This window comes from Pan troglodytes, chromosome 13 (assembly GCF_028858775.2).
Source record: "Pan troglodytes isolate AG18354 chromosome 13, NHGRI_mPanTro3-v2.0_pri, whole genome shotgun sequence".
Lineage (NCBI taxonomy): Eukaryota > Metazoa > Chordata > Mammalia > Primates > Hominidae > Pan > Pan troglodytes.
The window spans coordinates 54,190,877-54,203,417 of NC_072411.2; the positions used below are offsets into that span (position 1 = coordinate 54,190,877).

General features: G+C 40.4%; 1 protein-coding gene across 4 annotated transcripts in view; it reads right to left on the minus strand.

Annotated features, from left to right (window-relative positions):
- Nucleotides 1-12,541, minus strand: part of STAM2 (signal transducing adaptor molecule 2) — a 60,393-nt gene that overhangs the window by 42,604 nt on the left and 5,248 nt on the right.

Genomic DNA, 12,541 nt, shown 5'->3' on the forward strand with positions numbered 1-12,541 from the left:
TACAGCTAGTAAGCAATAAAATAGAGATTTCAATTTGTGCCATCTGGCTCAGGGTGTGTGCTCCAGGTTCAAATCACTATATTAAACTGCCTCTTGAGAGGAATTTTTGTTCAAAATTGCCAAATTAACATAGTTTTTCTGTTTCCCTATGTATGTATATACATTGTTGCAAGAAGTCAGGGACCCAGAACGAATGGAGGGACTGGCTGGAGCCGTAGCAGAGGAACATAAATTGTGAAGATTTCATGGATATTTATCAGCTCCCAAAATTAATACTTTTATCATTTCTTATGACTGTCTTTACTGCAATCTCTGAACATAAATTATGAAGATTTCACGGACATTTATCAGTTCCCAAATAATACTTTTATAATTTCTTATGCCTGTCTTTAATTTCTTAATCCTGTTATCTTCGTAAGCTGAGAATGTATGTCAACTCAAGACCCTGTGATGATTGCATTAACTGTACAAATTGATTGTAAAAGACGTGTGTTTGAATAAGAAATCTGATTGTAAAACACGTGTGTTTGAACAACATGAAATCGGTGCACCTTAAAAAAGAACAGAATAACAGCGATTTTAGGGAACAAGGGAAGATAACCATAAGATCTGACTGCCTGCGGGGTAGGGCAAAAAGAGCCATATTTTTCTTCTTGCAGAGAGTCTATAAACAGATGTGCAAGTAGGAGAGATATTGCTAAATTCTTCTTCTAGCAAGGAATACTAAATATTAAGACCCTAGGAAAAGAATTGCATTCCTGGGAAGAGGTCTATAAACGGCCGCTCTGAGAGTGTGTGTCTTATGCGGTTGAGATAAGGACTGAAATACGCCCTGGTCTCCTGCAGTACCCTCAGGCTTACTAGGATTGGGAAACTCCAGCCTGGTAAATTTTGGTCAGACTGGTTCTCTGCTCTTGAACTCTGTTTTCTGTTAAGATGTTTATCAAGACAATATGTGCACAGCTGAACATAGACCCTCATCAGTAATTCTAATTCTGCCCTTTGCCTTGTGATCTTTGCTTTGCCCTTTGCCTTGTGATCTTTATTGGCCTCAGAAGCATGTGATCTTTATGACCTACTCCCTGTTCGTACACCCCCTCCCCTTTTGAAATCCTTAATAAAAACTTGCTGATTTTGCGGCTCTGGTGGGGCATTACGGACCTACGGCCCGTAATGACCTGGTGGCCCAGCTGTAAAATTCTTCTCTTTGTACTCTTTCTCTTTATTTCTCAGACTGGCCAACACTTAGGAAAAATAGAACCTATGTTGAAATATTGGGGGTGGGTTCCCCGATAATACATATCTTAAACACACTGAATAGGAAACATGCAAATTCAACTCTCGTTTACAAGCAAAGAATCAGGCAGAATGTCATGATTAACTTTTTTTTTTTTTTTTTTTGAGATGCAGTTTCACTCTTGTTGCCCAGGCTGGAGTGCAATGGCACGATCTTGGCTCAATGCAAACCTCTGCCTCCCGAGTTCAAACGACTCTCCTGCCTCAGCCTCTTGACTAGCCGGGATTACAGGCATGCGCCACCACGCCGGGCTAATTTTGTATTTTTAGTAGGGACAGGGTTTTTCCATGTTGGTCAGGCTGGTCTCAAATTCCCGACCTCAGGTGATCTGCCCACCTTGGCCTCCCAAACTGCTGGGATTAAAAGCGTGAGCCATTGCGCCCAGCTGATTAACTCCATTTACTAAACCATATAATAATACAATATATTTAAGAGCTGCTTCCTCTGATGGAATACAGATCAGTCATTGCCATTCTATTCATTTCTCATGTCACCACCAACATTTCTGGGGCGACTAGGAGGAGTTGAGAGAATTGAGCATAAGGGGAGCCAGGACGAAAAGAAGGGGGAAAAACACATAAAAATTACCTTTTACTGTCCTTTAATATTTTAAACCATCTATTAAAAAGGCAAAAATCCTGGGGCCAGCCTTTATTTTCCTACAAGTTCACTTTCTTCTTGGCTGATATTTCCAAAATACCCTCTGTAATCCTGTTAGGTGAGAACCACGTCCCCCTAACTCCACAAAACGAGCACACTCATTTACATACACCCTTACTCAGGAGACAGGGCAGAAGCATACATGTTATAATTTCCATTGTAATAGGCCTATTAGGAAGCATAATGTGCTAGACATTTTCTAGTGGCTGGGATAAAGGAAAAATGAGTCGGTCGGGCGCGGTGGCTCATGCCTGTAATCCCAGCACTTTGGGAGGCCGAGGCGGGCAGATCATGAGGTCAGGAGATCAAGACGAGCCTGGCTAACACAGCGAAACCTCGTCTCTATTAAAAAAAAAAAAATACAAAAAAATACCTGAGCATGGTGGCATGCATCTGTAGTCCCAACTCCTCAGGAGGCTGTGGCAGGAGAATTGCTTGAACCCAGGAGGCAGAGGTTGCAGTGAGCCGAGATAGCGCCACTGCACTCCAGCCTGGGCAACAGAACGAGACTCTGTCTCAAAAAAAAAAAGTCTCCAAGGCAGCCACTAACATGCCAAAAAGTTACAGATAGAGAATCAAAAGCAAACAGGCCAGGCAGATGATTACATTACCTCTGCAGACTGAGAAAACCATTATGCACACTCTGTATGCACCTGTGGAGTACTGTCAGGCTTCAGGGGGGTGGCGCAGGATACAAACCACCAATAAAACAACGAGGACCTGCCTTGCCTACATCCATCTCTGAAGCTTTCTTACTAGCTTATAAGCTTTGGAGTAGTTCACCTCCATTCTGACTCAAACCCAAATCCATGTTCTCATTTGTCAAATGGAGATTAAAATAGCTGCCGTGCTTAAAAGAGTTGTGAAAATTAAGTGAAAAGAAAAATGGACAAAATATTTAAACAAGTAGTACTTTGAAAAAGAGAACATTCATTTAGCAAATAAATATATTTAAACGTGCCCAAAATCAAGAGTTATTAAGTAAATGCATATTAAAACTACAATGAAGGCCGGGCACAGTGGCTTATGCCTGTAACTCCAGCACTTCGGGAGGTCAAGGCGGGCGGATCACATAAGGCCAGGAGTTGCAGACCAGCCTGGCCAACACAGCGAAACTCTGTCTCTACTGAAAATACAAAAACTAGCCAGGCATGGTGGTGCACATCTGTAGTCCCAGATTGAACCTGGGAGGTGGAGGGTGCAGTGAGCCCAGATCACGCCACTGCATTCCAGGCTGGGGGACAGAGCAAGGCTCTGTCTCAAAAACAACAACAACAACGACAAAGCCCACAATGACATACCCACTAGAATAGCTAAAAATTTTAAGACTACATCATCATGTACTGACAAATTTCTGACATAAAACTGGAGTAATATGACAAAATGAAAAATCAAGGCAGGGGAAGAAGAGAAGTGGTCAGATTCAGAGACAAAAAACAACCAAGTAGGAAAAAAATAACAAGAGATAAAGAAATGATATATCCTTAAGTTTTATTTTGATATCTGGGTGATAGATGGTTAGAACTGATAGTTGTCAAGTAACCAGAGTTTGATATCCTACCCTACATACATATATACACAGCCTATTCTTAACACCTATAAGCAGGTGGCCACTTCAGAATGTCAATAATTTTCAGGGGACAATGGCCATTCCCAGATATCTGCCACAATGACCTTCTTAGGTTCAATCTCTCCATTAAATATAAAGGTTTATGCATTATCAGGTAACTTAACAGAATCTAATAAGGTATTAATGTTTGAAAAAAAAAAAGTTCTTCCCCTTCAACCCTCCACCTCAAGGACTTAGTACTGCTGGGGACAAACCAAAACACTGGACATGCTAGATTTCTTTAAGCAGATCTTTTTTTAGAAGAGAAGGTTAAGATAATTCATCCCATGACAAATGAAAGTAAAAGCTGCTGCTCCAGATAAGAATAAAAAAAACTTTTAGTACAAATGAGAAGTAAAATTCTGAGTCACTACAATTCTCATATTGCAAATGAAAATAAACAAGTGCTTACTAAGGGTACGTTTACCGACCAAGAAAATAGTTTGTGAGTTTTCAGATACAATAACAATTTCACTGAATAACAGATTTTTCATCCAACTGCTATCATTTAAAAATTACACTAAATATGAGGGAGACTGTACATAATAAAAATTTTTAAATCCTTCATCATTTCCCTTCATGCTTTTTTTAAATATGAGATTAAACACAGTTCTGAGCTTGCATTAAAAGTCAGTAAGAACTGGAACTACTTTACAAGGCACTTCATTTTCAACATTTCTTAACTGGAGGAAACTAAAGAAAGACCTCCCTGAATGCAACAGAGATCGCCATAACAGGTCTCCATGGTGAAGAACTGTAAATGTTCCACAAGGTGCTATAGGGACAGAGAGGTGCTTGTCCTTTAAGCATAGCAGCCACAGACCCATTAAGAAAATAACGCTAAAGGAAGTCTAAAAGCTGGGAGCAACACTTACTACACCAAAAAAGATAGCAGATGCCAATAAGTCAATGTGAAACTTAATCCTGAAAAACAAAGGATGAGGGAAAAGAATGTTTCAACAATACCAAAATGCCTCAGGAACTAATATCCTTCTCACCCATGGTGTTGGACAAATATTGCCAATTAGCTGATATTTTTATAACAGGAAAAAGACTGTAAGCAAAACACTTTTAAAAACTTTGTAACTTAGGCCAGGCATGGTGGCTCACTCCTATAATCCCAGCACTTTGGGAGGCCGAGGCAGGAGAATCACTTGAGGTCAGGAGTCCAAGACCAGCCTGGACAACATGGTGAAACCTCATTTCTAGAAAATAAATAAATAAATAAATAATTAAAAATTAGCCAGGCATGGTGGTGGGTGCCTGTAATCCCAGCTACTCAGGAGGCTGAGGTAGGAGAATTGCTTGAACCCAGGAGACAGAGGCTGCAGTGAGCTGAGATTGTACCACTGCACTTCAGCCTGGGCGACTGAGTGAGGCTGTGTCTCAAAAAAGAAGAAAAAATAAAATAAAATAAAAGCTTTTTAACTTAAGACAAAATGAAAAATCAAGGAAGGGGGAGAAGAAAAGTGGTCAGATTAAAGGACAATAGACAACCAAGGAGGAAAAAAATAACGAGATAAAGAAATGATATATCCTTAAGTTTCATTTTGATACCTGGGTAATAGTTGGTTAGAACCATCACTTGTCAAGTAACCAGAGTTTGATATCCTACCCTACATACTTATATACAAGGCCTATTTTTTTTTTTCTTTTGAGATGGAGTCTCTCTCTGTCGTCCGGGCTGGAGTGCAGTGGCACGATCTTGGCTCACTGCAACCTCTGCCTCCCGGGTTCAAGTGATTCTCCTGCCTCAGCCTCCCGAGTAGCTGGGATTACAGGCATGCACCACATGTCCGGCTAATTTTTGTATTTTTAGTAAAGATGGGGTGTCACCATGTTGGTCAGGCTGGTCTTGAACTCCTGACCTTGTAATCCGCCCACCTCGACCTCCCAAAGTGCTGGGATTATAGGCATGAGCCACCGCGCCCAGCCACAAGGCCTATTACACGCAACACCTCTGAGGTCCTTTATTTAAAAAAAAGCCATGCTAGAGACACATCCACCTAACTACACTGCTATAGTATTATGTTGTATATTCACTGGCAGAAAATCATTCTCTTCTTGACTTACTTACAAATTATACATAAGCTTATCATTAAATGTTATTAAGGAATAAAAATATATTTTAAACCATTAATATCAGCTGATGTGAAACAAAAATAAAATTATAATGTCTTTTCTCTTACATCCTAAAAACCTACAAGAAATTCCCTTGTATAATGATTTTAACCAATCTGTCATATAATCCATTTGAAATGCCCAAAATAGCTAAGACAATTATAAAACAGTGGGGAAAAAACAGACAATTCAATCCATAGTGATTAGACAATTGATTATTGTCTATTGTCAACGGGTTATCCAATTCAATTCCTCCGCAGACCTTATACAAAAATTAATTCCTGGTGGATCAAAGACCTAAATGTGAAAATCAAAAGTTTAGTAAAACTTGCAGAAGAAAATATGAAAATATCTGTATAACCTCAGGGTGGAGAAGGGTTTCTTTTCTTTACTACAGGTGTGAGCCACCACACTCAGCCCTGAAGCCTTTCTTAAGAAAAATAAAATTAAGGGAGAATGACAAATATCACTAAATGAAAACCCACATTTTCTTTACAATAAAAGACACCAGAAACAAACAGAACTAGAATACAGATTTGTAACATACATACCCAACTAAAGATTAGTAAGAAATGTATCTGGAACTCTAAAAATCAATTTTGTTTTATTTTTTGGTGTTGGTTTTTGGTTTCATTTCTTTGTTTTGTTTGGGAGACAGGATCTGGCTCTGTCACCCAGGCTGGAGTGCAGTGACGCAATCATGGCTCACTGCAGCCTCAACCTCCCTAGCTCAAGCCATCCTCCCACCTCCATCTCCCAAGTAGCTCGGACTACAGGTGCACGCCACCATGCTCAGCTAATTTTTGTATTTTTTGTAGAGATGGGGTTTCATCATGTTGCCCTGACTGATCTCGAACTCCTGAGATCAAGCAATCCACCAAGTGTTTGGATTGCAGGTGTGAGTCACTGCACCCTGCCATCAATTTTAAAAAAGTAACCCAACAGAATAATAAAAGTAATGAGCAGGCAATTTATAGAAAAAGAAAACAGAATGATGAAGAAACATATGAAAAAATGCTCATCTTCACTGGCAATGAAGTAGAAATAGAAAATGAAATGAAAACAATGTCTTACTTCATATTCATCAGATAGGCATAAATTAGAAAATCTGACAATGCTCAGCATTAGTGAGGATGTGGAACAACAGGAATTTCACTGCTGACAGGAGGGAAATCAACAAACACTTGGAAGGGCAACTTTGCAAGAGCTACACTTTTTTTTTTTTTTTTTTGAGATGGAGTCTCACTCTGTTGCCCCAGCTGGAGTGCAGTGGCACAATCTCCGCCTCCCAGGTTCAAGTGATTCTTCTACCTCAGCCTCCCGAGTAGCTGAGATGACAGGCATTCACCACCACACTCAGCTAAGTTTTGTATTTTCAGTAGAGACAGGTTTCATCATGTTGGCCAGGCTGGTCTCAAACTCCTGACCTCAGAAGATTTGTCCACCTCAGCCTCCCAAAGTGCTGGGATTACAGGCATGAGCCACCACACCAGGCCAAGAGCTACACTTCTACTGAAGAATTCCCCTTCAAGACGACAACCTTTAAGAATTTTGCACTCCACTGGGCACGGTGGCTCATATCTGTAATCCCAGCACTTTGGGAGGCCAAGACGGGCGGATCACGAGGTCAGGAGTTCGAGACCAGCCTGGCCAACATGTGAAACCCCGTCTCTACTAAAAATACAAAAAAAAATTACCTGGGCATGGTAGCAGGCGTCTGTAATCCCAGCTACTTGGGAGGCTGAGGCAGGAAAATCATTTGAACCTGGGAGATGGAGGTTGCAGTGAGCTGAGATCGCGCCATTGCACTCCAGCCTGGGTGACAGGGCAAGACTCCGTCTCAAAAAAAAAAAAAAAAGAATCTTGCACCCATAAACACAAGAAAACATAGATAAAAACTTTCAATACAGAGCTGTCTGTAGGTGCAAGAAATTGAAAACAAAGTCATGTTCGTCAATAGGACAACAGATAATGCATATTCATATAGTAGTATAGTATCACACAGCCATTAAAATTTATAACCTAGAGCTACAAACATCAACATGAATAACTCTCACGAAGAAATGCTGAATGGGCCAGGCACGGTGGCTCACGCCTGTAATCCCAGCACTTTGGGAGGCCAAGGCAGGCAGATCACCTAAGGTCAGGAGTTCGAGACTGGCCTGGCCAACATGGCGAAATCCCATCTCTGCTAAAAAATGCAAAATTAGCCGAGCATGGTGGTGCGCACCTGTAACCCCAGCTACTCGGGAGGCTGAGGCACAAGAATTGCTTGAACCTGGGAAGCAGAGGTTGCAGTGAGCTGAGATTACACCACTGCACTCCAGCCTGGGCGACAGAGCAAGACTCCGTCTCAAAAAAGAAGAAATGCTGGATGACAAAAGTTGCAGAATGACAAAAAGACACCATTTTTAAGAAGTTTAAAAACATCCAAACAATATATAGTATATTTGTAAGTGTAGTATTATACTATTAAAGAGAATTTCTATCTATTTATAGAGTGTTTAACTCGGAGAAAGGAGGAAGAATGGGATCAGGTAGCTGCTAAAAATACTAAAGTATTTCATTGCATCTTGAATGTTCCTTTCTTAAAAAAAAAGAATCAAGTATATCAAAATATTAGCACTTGACATAATTGCCTGGCAGGAATGGGAGTTCATATTTTGTATTTTATGCTGAAAATATTTCATAGTTTAAAAAGCTACAAAATATATTAGAAAAAAAACTGGCTGTTAAGTCTACTATTCTTATTCAAAACCAAAAAACTTTTTAAAAAAATTTTTACCTTTTTACAAAGATTTTAACTTATTGTACAAAGAGTGGCCCAGTTAAGTAAATGTTATAAATTTGTGCGTATGTTATGAATTTATATTATTCTTATGCTATCAATATCTATTTTTATATTGGTTTTTCTTATAAAATTTCACTGGAGAAAAGGACTGCATGACTGCATTTCACTGGAGAAAGTCCCAAGCTACTTCCTGGTCAACTTCTTCTAACACAGCAAAAGTCAAAAACACAGCAATACACACATTAAAATGTCACTTGGAAATGTATTCTCTTAAAAGCTAACAATTCAAACCGCTGCGTCCACAGAGTTTTGTAGAGGTAGAATTTGAGCTCAGCTTTGTGGGACACAAGCGTATCTTTAAAGGAAATACCAAGGTTGAAAAGAGCAAACATTTAGCAATGAATGGTAAATAGCACAGAGGCAGAAAACTGGCAAGAAAGATTGCCTGGCTTGAGTAAAGGGAAAAAAGATATGCAAACAAGAACCGGAGTTAAGGCTCAGAACAGACAAGTCATGACTTGGAAATCAATGAATAAGGAAATGACATCTTCTCTGTTAACACTAACCACTGTGGCCCCGTCCCCCATGTTTCACTTTCCCCTTGGAATTCTACAAGAATGGCTACTTCAACCAGGCTCTACCTCAAGATCCCTGTACCCCTCTAACACTTGAGGCCCAGCTGGGGAGAAGAGGTGGGACCTAAGGATATTTTATTTTTTCCCCTCAGAACACATCAAAGAAATCTTATTAAACAAAACAAAAAATGAATCTAGATAAAATGTTTAAAGAGTTCTAATACTACCAAATCTAGTATATCCTTCAGGGCTTGTAGGTTCTGATGCCAAGAAAAGACAGGAATTTGCCAGAGTTCCCTACTTCCTAGCCTTTGGCCTGCTTCCATTTGACAAGTCACATATCATCATCAATTCATGAGTGCCTTCCTAAGACATCTTGACCCATCCTTTTCTCAGCCCCTGAGAAAAGGATTCCTTCCTCATATGACTGTCAGAAAGACTGCTCACCCTCCTGCAAGACTCTTCACCTACCAAAAGAGATTAATCTTTAAAGGCCTTTAATCATAAAATGACCATATCATACATTAGCAAAAGGTGGTTACTTCCTGTTGGGAAAAGTGCTATCAAAGAAGGGGGGAAGGAGGCTGGGCACAGTGGCTCACGCCTGTAATCTCAACACTTTGGGAGGCCGAGGCAGGCAGATCACTTGAGGGCAGGAGTTCAAGACCAGCCTGGCCAACATGGTGAAACCTCCATCTCTATTAAAAATACAAAAAATTAGCCAGGTGTGGTGGTGCGCACCTGTAGTCCTAGCTACTCGGGAGGCTGAGGCAGGAAAATCGCTTGAACCCGGGAGGCGGGGTTGCAGTAAGCCAAGATCAGGCCACTTCATTCCAGCCTTAGAGACAGATTCGTCTCAAAAAAAAAAAAGAAAGAAAAAGAAAAAAGAAAAGGTGGGAAGGAGAGGATAGTGTCAACACCTTTACAGAGAAAGCTCCTATCTGAAGGTCCTTGTCTTTTCTTCAGGGACTATGACTGTTTTAAATAAAAGAGGATTAAAGCTTCTTGTATATTTGTAGTACTATACTTATCGTACTAAATTACAAGTCTTATGTCTCTATGTTTCCTCCATTAGATTGAGAGTTCCTTGAAGGCAGGAACTCACAGTCTATTTACTCATTTTGTGTCCATAGATTAACACAATGCTTGACACACAGTAATTATTCAATGTATGCCTGCTGAATGAAGAGTGAACAAAGGAATGACCAAAAAAAAAAAAAAAAGGTAACAAAAATCTGACTGAATCAAAGAGAAAAGTGAAAAAGACAATGACAATGTAAAGTAACATTTCCTGTAGACATCTCAAGTCAAATAATGACTTGCTTTGTGTGTGTGTGTGTGTGTCTGTGGGCGTATGTATATACACACATATATATACATATATATATATATATATATATATTTTTTTTTTTTCGAGACAGAGTCTTGCTCTGTCGCCAGGCTGGAGGGCAGTGGCGAGATATCGGCTCACTGCAACCTCCGCCTCCTGGGTTCAAGTGATTCTCCTGCCTCAGCCTCCCCAGTAGCAGGGACTACAGGCACGCGCCACCATGCCTGGCTAATTTTTTGTATTTTGGTAGAAACGGGGTTTCACCATGTTGGTCAGGCTGGTCTCAAACTCCCGACCTCCGGTGATTTGCCCGCCTCGGCCTCCCAAAGTGCTGGGATTACAGGCGTGAGCCGCTGCGCCTGACCCTTGCTTTGTATTAACGATTTGAAATGAAAAGTTTGAAGATATGAAAAACGTAATATATACTTTTTCTTCTATGATATACGTGCAAGTCCAATTTGAGCTCTTTAGTATTTCATTCTACTTTTTCTAATTCCATTCTCTTGTCCAGAAGTTACAGGAGGGCCTCAAATTCATTCTTTCACCCTTAAAATGCCTTTGGGGTTCTGAATTCAGTCATGCTTAAGCTAATATGTAACTACTTGAACCTCTGGCTTATGGCACTGGCCATAAAATAATCTAGACACAGTTTTTTTGTTTGTTTGTTTGTTTTTTTAATCTCAACAGCAGTGCCTCCTTTACAACTGTAGGACTAAACTGTGATCCACTAAACCAATGCTGGGGCCTCGGGAGCCAGGCAGGGAAAGGTTTAGAACAGAACAGGCAGAGCAACTCTGCCTACTTGTACCAGAGAATTTTTCCATCAGAAAACAATGAACTTCCAAGAAAAATTTATATTGAAGAAAAGAATTCACGGTTTTTAAGTTTTAAAATCATTTGTCTAATTCTATTTTGCGCCTTCTGTTTTATTTCATTAGAACAGAATCAAAGTGTTCATAATAGCAATTTTTTAAAAGTACAGGTTGCACAAAGGTTGTATGATTCAAACAAAAGAATACTGCAATGAGACGTTCCAAAAGGAAACAGTGAGCCTTAAGAGTGATGTTTCCCAGATTTACGCCAGTCACCTGTATTCATCCACCAAAAAAAAAGTTTAATGAAGTAAGGAACATACATATTTGAACTATTTACATATATTATTTGACTCAAACATGTTTTTTAAAATGGCTTAGGGGATTACACAACATACCAGAATAGGGCACTTTCTACAGTCTCCTAATAACCAAATGTTAACTATGAAACAGGGGAATTACTGCTGAGATGTGCAGTATTCTTCTGAGTCTCCCCGCCCCAACCCCATTTCCAAGTTCTAAAAATTTACCTAGGGTTCTGTTAACTACTGCTACAAAAACAAACAAAAAACAAACCTGTAGTCCCAGCTACTCGGGAAGGGGAAACGGAGGTGGAGGCCGAGGTGGGAGGAATTCTAGTCGCACCTGGGCAACATAGTGAGACCCAGACTTTCGAGAATACATACATATATTTCTCAGTTTGTTTTAGTGTTACTCAAATTTCCTAAATAATTTCGTATATATCTTATCCATGTTTTTCTCATTCTATAGTCACTGAGAGACCAGCGCTTTATGACTGCAACAAGTAAAATACTTGTTGTTCTGGAGTGTTTTGAGACTGGAGATTTCCTTTTCATACTCTAAAACCGAACATCTCCTAGCACCCGCGCAATCTTTGCAATCCGGGGATGAAGAGCAACACCTTTACAATTGTAATAAATCTTAAAGCTACCCTATCAGGGATTGAATGCATGAGTAATATAAATAATGGGGAAGTAAGTTCTTCCTATTCAATGCGGTTGTCTAGGTGTCAAGTGTCTAGTGTTGGGCTTCTCTAGACAGTAGGATCTCCACTGCTGCATCATCTTCAGAAAACGATGGGGCAGAGACGGAGGTAACCAGCTGTCGAACGAGCAGGAAGTTTTTAATCACCAACTCTACAACTACTTAATCAGTCCAGTCTCCAGCGAGCCCTAGGCTCTTCCCAAATCCTACGCCTGGCAAGGAGAACGGCCCTTTGAGGGTCCCCAAACTCAGGCGGCAGGAAGCACTCCCCAGACCGCTAGCGACGCGCCGAGGTTGCCCCCAGAAAAATCCCAACGTCGAAGGAGCGGGCGGCACCGCCC